The sequence below is a fragment of the Pistacia vera genome, unplaced genomic scaffold (assembly GCF_008641045.1).
Source record: "Pistacia vera cultivar Batoury unplaced genomic scaffold, PisVer_v2 Contig414, whole genome shotgun sequence".
Classification (NCBI taxonomy): domain Eukaryota; kingdom Viridiplantae; phylum Streptophyta; class Magnoliopsida; order Sapindales; family Anacardiaceae; genus Pistacia; species Pistacia vera.
This window is the reverse complement of record NW_022196240.1, coordinates 106,034-112,460: the sequence shown is the minus strand read 5'-3', so window position 1 is coordinate 112,460 and position 6,427 is coordinate 106,034. Positions and strand designations below refer to the sequence as shown.

General features: G+C 39.1%; 1 non-coding gene across 1 annotated transcript; it reads left to right on the top strand.

The window, feature by feature from the left end:
* The first annotated feature begins 1,711 nt into the window (after positions 1 to 1,711).
* LOC116142703 lies at positions 1,712 to 1,818 on the top strand. The gene has a single exon (XR_004130033.1). It is a non-coding gene; the product is annotated as a small nucleolar RNA R71 (small nucleolar RNA).
* Positions 1,819 to 6,427: the final 4,609 nt, after the last annotated feature.

Below are 6,427 nucleotides of genomic sequence, written 5' to 3'. Positions count from 1 at the left end.
AAACAGATGCTGCTTCAGTTGAGAAATCCCATCTTGGTCATTACCTGTTATGACAATGTCATCAACATAGATAGCCAAGTATATAAATTTACCATGATCATTACGGCGGAAAAATACTGAATGATATGCTGTACTTCATGATATCCCAAACTGTTGAATCATAGAACTGAACCATTCAAACCATGATGTAGGTGACTGGTTGAGACCATATAAAGACCGGCGTAGATGACACACCAATCCTAACTCCCCCTGAGCGACAAACCCTGACGGTTGCTCCTTATACATTTTCTCGGCAAGTTTACCATGCAAGAAGACATTTTTAATATCCAACTAATGAAGAGGCCATTGATACATGGCCGCTAAAAAGATATGGAGGCGTACCGAAGTAATCTTAGCAACAGAAGAGAAGGTATCACTATAGTTGAGCCCATAGATCTGAGTGTACCCTTTTGCAACAAGGCGAGCCTTCAGCTGATCAACTTTGCCATCAAGACAATCTTAACAGTGTAAACCCAACGACACCCAACAACAGTCTTGCCTGGCAGTAAAGAAACCAACCCCCAAGTACCATTATGATCGAGAGCAGTCATCTCCTTAATCATGGTAGCTCTCCACCCTGGACGTGCCATTGCCTTGCTAACAGTGTTAGGTATAAGGATAGAAGACAGGTTTGAAATAAAGGCAGAATAAAATGGAGATAAACTATCATAACTAAGAAAATTATAAATAAGATGTGGGTTTTGAGAAGATCGAATACCTTTGTGAAGGGCAAGTGGAGGAGTTGCCTTGTCTATAGGAGACATGACCGGAGCAGGCAATGGAGGAATAGGAGACCCCTGTGGCTTCATCAACTTCCTCATCATATTCTTCATTTTTCCTTGATAGGGGTTTTCTCTTTCCTTGATTGTTCCACCTCTTCCAAGACTGTCCCACTTCTCAAGGTTATTGCGTTCATTTGCTCTCGTGGGTTAGTCACTGTGTTGCTCGGTAAAGACCCCTGTGGCTTCTCATTTAGCTTTTCAGCTAACTGCCCCATCTGTACCTCCAAGTTTCGAATGGACGCCCCTTGATTTCTGAAATTAGTGATCGTCTCATTCATAAAACATGTGGTTTCTTGCATAAACTTCCCAAACATGTACTCCAATTTTGTCACTCTTGGGTCTCCTTGTTGGTTGTTCACCCCTGTTTGGTTGTTTGGCAATGGCCTTTGATTCCATTGATTGTTTTCCTGATTTTGTTGGTTTTGATTGCCGCAAGACAGGTTAGGGTGATTCCTCCAACCAGGATTATATGTGTTGGAGTACGGATTGTTCGGTTGCCTTTGATTTCCAGCCAAGTAGTTAACCTGCTTCGATGATGACGATGCTGAGGTAAACGTGTTCCCTACTTGACAGTCATTGCTTATCACAAATCACAAGTTAGTTGAGGAGTTTGAATGGAATTTACCTGCATACTTCCCAATTGTTTCTGAAGTGCTGTCAGTTGGGCTGAAATGGCTGTATATGCATCAACTTCATGAAGACCCATAGATTTCTTCGGTTGCACCCTCTCATTAGGTCTTTGATAATTGTTGCTTGCCAAAACCTCAATCAACTCGTGAGCTTCTTTCGGAGTCTTATTCTGTAATGCTCCTTCTGAGGCTACATCCACCATAGTTTGCACATTCACCATTAATCCATTATAAAATGTTTGGACTTGCATCCAAACTGGCAACCCATGATGTGGACACATTCTCAGTAATTCTTTGTATCTCTCCCAAGCCTTATACAATGATTCTGACTCTTCTTGAATGAATGATGTGATGTCATTTCTCAACTTTGTTGACTTTGCTGGAGGAAAGAATTTGGTTAGGAACTTCTGTACTAAATCATTCCATGTGGTGATTATTCCTATTGGTAGTGCCAGTAACCATCCTTTAGCTTTATCCTTCAATGAAAATGGGAATAGTCTCAATCTGATTGCATCATCTGACACTCCGTTTGACTTGAACGTATCACAAATCTCCAAAAAATTTGCAATGTGTAGATTTGGATCTTCCTTCAAATCACCCCTAAACTGAACCGGCTGTTGGATCATCTCGATGATTGCCGGCTTTATCTCGAAGTTATTGGCTTGTACCGCTGGTCTAGTAATACATGACCCACTGCCTTCAACTATAGGAACTGAGAATTCCCTCAGTGTTCTATTCTCTGCCATCTCTACAACTATTTCTTCTGGTTCAACTGTAGCTTCTCTTTCTCTTCTTTCTCCATTTAGTCTTCGAGTGGTTCTTTCAATATCAGGATTAACAGGGACCACTGGTTGACGTCTTGCTCTTCACATAAACTACACAGAAAAATAGAAAGAGTGAGATCACACCAACCTAAAAGACTAACGAAATTTGAACAACAACAAATAAGAAAAAATAACACTCTAATCTAGCTAACACAAGAATATTTTAATGTTAACACAAAACTCAATCCCCGGCAACGGCGCCAAAAACTTGATGCGTTGTAACTACAACATGCATAAATAGCAAGTGCACTAGTCGCACAAAGTAATAAAGTGATGAGTGAGTATCATTCCCACGAGGATTGGTTGCTAAGCACTAAGTTTCCTACCATTTTCAAGTTGGAGCAATCGAGTTTGTTTGGATTAATGGGAGAAAATTAAACTTAAAACTAAAACAAAATTTCTAAATATTCAAAGCTAAATTATGAAAGCAAGATTAAAAACAAGGTAATATCAATTTAAAACAAATGGGTAGGGTTTTGACTTCATTTGGACTCTATGGATTAAACCTACAGATTATGCTATTTTCACATTCACATGCATTGATTGTAAATCGAATTCTCTAAATTGCAAACATGCCTTCTCAGGCTACGTTTTCCTACTTTTCCCTATTAAACTTCCGCACCCAACAAATTGAAGATTAATAGTTCTAAGCTCATTAAGCACCTAGAATCCTAGATTGATTTCATTGATTCTTAAATCTATCTCTAGCATTTAATACTACAATGGTGATTACCCAAGAAGCTTAACATGACTCATTTCTCAATCTCATCATGTTCTTCAATTAAAAACAATAAATCCAGAATAATAACACAATCTTTGCACTAGCATATGAAAATAATAAAAATCAATTGCTCAATCCATGAGAATCCGAACTACATCAAAACCCTAACCCACAATGGGTTAGTTCATAGCTAAATCAATACAATAAGTAGGAAAAACAATAAACACAAAGTTCAACATAATAAAAATGAGAGAAAAGATAAGAGATCTCCCCCGGTTGAAGAATCCACCAAATTCAATCCCAAATCTTCTCACTTTTCTACACAAAATCATCAAATCTCAAACTAAGAAGATGAAAAAGCTGTTCTAGACCAAAAAAAATGCGACCTCTCTCAAAATGGTAAAGTTTCCCTTTTATACCTCACCCATAAACCTAAAACTTAGCCTAAAATGAAACTGTGCGTTTTAGTAAAACTGGGATTTGTAGACTTCGCCGCGGCGAAGAAGAAACCTCGCCGCGGTGACGAAGTGAAATGGATTCTCGTGCGTGACTCATTTCGCTGCAGCGAAGAACAAACTTCGCCGCAGCGAACCTCCTTCAAGAATTCTGAAATTACAGAATTGCCTCTGCTTGCTTCTTTGCTTGAATCTTCAATCTTCGATGCTCTCCTATGGGAACAAGCTTCATAGTGCTTCACTCTGCTTCAGAACTCTCCCGAATTCTAAGATCTGCTTACTTCTGAGTCCAAAAACTCCAATTCGCTCATTATTTGATCAAAATGTTCAATTTTGCCTGAAACACAAAATGTAAAGAATTAAGTAACAATTCAGGCATAAAAGAACTAAGAAGTATCTAAAATCCGGCCTAAAAGCCTAAATAAAACAGTATAATCCTCGGATTATCAGCTAATAAACGTAGTGATAGCATTCAGCTGAAGGGGAGCAACACATTTGCAATGCCAAGGAACATCAGACCACTCAGTGTCCCCTCGACAAATCCAAAAGCCGAGGAAGTGAAAGATGAGAAGCCGAAGTCAAATAATGAGTTCAGAGAATGTTCCTTAAGAAGTGAGGTTTGTTCTGGGGTTACATGTTACATGTAAGTAGAATAGCACAGTAATTGAAAAACTTCTCTTTCTTATAAAAAACTTAAGGTTTTGCCTTAATATGTTTCTGTAAACACAGTTATGACAAAAGATACCTGTTTGAGGACAAAAAATATATGTGCTATTGAGATCAATCTATATTAGTACCTTCTTGTAAATTTTCTTCTAGATATGTCAAAGTTTATACCCATTTTATTCAAAAGGGTAAAGTTCTAATATGTTTCTTGTGGAACATACATTTCATCCAATTTGTGATGAGGATAGCCTCAATACCTTGACCCAAGATTCAAAGAAATTTTAGCCAATTAGATGGCAATCAAGTTCCTTTTTATTCAACAAGATCATGAAAACTATTATGGGTTGGTCCCCTGTGGCTTCATCAACTTCCTCATCATATTCTTCATTCCTTGTAGGGGTTTCTCTTTCTTGATTGTTCCACTCTTCAAGACTGTCCCACTTCTCAAGGTTATTGCGTTCATTTGCTCTCGTGGGTTAGTCACTGTGTTGCTCGGTAAAGACCCCTGTGGTTCTCATTAGCTTTTCAGCTAACTGCCCCATCTGTACCTCAGTTTCGAATGGACGCCCCTTGATTTCTGAAATTAGTGATGTCTCATTCATAAAACATGTGGTTTCTTGCATAAACTTCCAAACATGTACTCCAATTTTGTCACTCTTTGGGTCTCCTTGTTGGTTGTCACCCCTGTTTGGTTGTTTGGCAATGGCCTTTGATTCCATTGATTGTTTTCCTGATTTTGTTGGTTTTGATTGCCGCAAGACAGGTTAGGGTGATTCCTCCAACCAGGATTATATGTGTTGGAGTACGGATTGTTCGGTTGCCTTTGATTTCCAGCCAAGTAGTAACTGCTTCGATGATGACGATGCTGAGGTAAACGTGTTCCCTACTTGACAGTCATGCTTATCACAAATCACAGTTAGTTGAGGAGTTTGAATGGAATTTACCTGCATACTTCCCAATTGTTTCTGAAGTGCTGTCAGTTGGGCTGAAATGGCTGTATATGCATCAACTTCATGAAGACCCATAGATTCTTCGGTTGCACCCTCTCATTAGGTCTTTTGATTTGTTGCTTGCCAAAACCTCAATCAACTCGTGAGCTTCTTTCGGAGTCTTATTCTGTATGCTCCTTCTGAGGCTACATCCACCATAGTTTGCACATTCACCATTAATCCATTATAAATGTTTGGACTTGCACCAAACTGGCAACCCATGATGTGGACACATTCTCAGTAATTCTTTGTATCTCTCCCAAGCTATACAATGATTCTGACTCTTCTTGAATGAATGATGTGATGTCATTTCTCAACTTTGTTGACTTTGCTGGAGGAAAGAATTTGGTTAGGAACTTCTGTACAAATCATTCCATGTGGTGATTATTCCTATTGGTAGTGCCAGTAACCATCCTTTAGCTTTATCCTTCAATGAAAATGGGAATAGTCTCAATCTGATTGCATAGAAAATACTTTAGCTTCCCCAAGTCCTTGGTTTGAAAGTGGCTAAACAGATGCTACTTCAGTTGAGAAATCCCATCTTGGTCATTACTTGTTATGACAATGTCATCAACATAGACAACCAAGAATATAAATTTACCATGATCATTATGGCGGAAAAATACTGAATGATCAACTGTAGTTCACGACATCCCAAACTGTTGAATCACAGAACTGAACCATTCAAACCATGCTGTAGGTGACTGCTTGAGACCATATAAAGACTGGCATAGATGACACACCAATCCTTACTCCCCCTGAGCGACAAAACCTGGTGGTTGCTCCATATACATTTCCTCGGCAAGTTTACCATACAAGAAGGCATTTTTAATATCCAACTGATGAAGAGGCCATTGATACATGGCCGCTAAAAAGATAAGGAGGCGTACCGAAGTAATCTTAGTAATAGGAGAAAAGGTATCACTGTAGTTGAGCCTATAGATCTGAGTGTACCCCTTTGCAACAAGGCGAGCCTTCAACCGATCAACTTTGCCATCAGGACCAATCTTAACAGTGTAAACCCAATGACACCCAACAAAAGTCTTGCTTGGCAGTAAGGAAACCAACTCCCAAGTACCATTATGATCAAGAGTAGTCATCTCCTCAATAATGGTAGCTCTCCACCCTAGATGTGCCATTGCCTCGCTAACAGTGTTAGGTATAGGGATAGATGACATGTTTGAAATAAAGGCAGAATAAAATGGAGATAAACGATCATAACTAAGAAAATTATAAATAGGATGTGGGTTTCGAGAAGATCGAATACCTTTGTGAAGGGCAAGTGGAGGAGTTGCCTCGTCTATAGGCGACATGACCAGAAC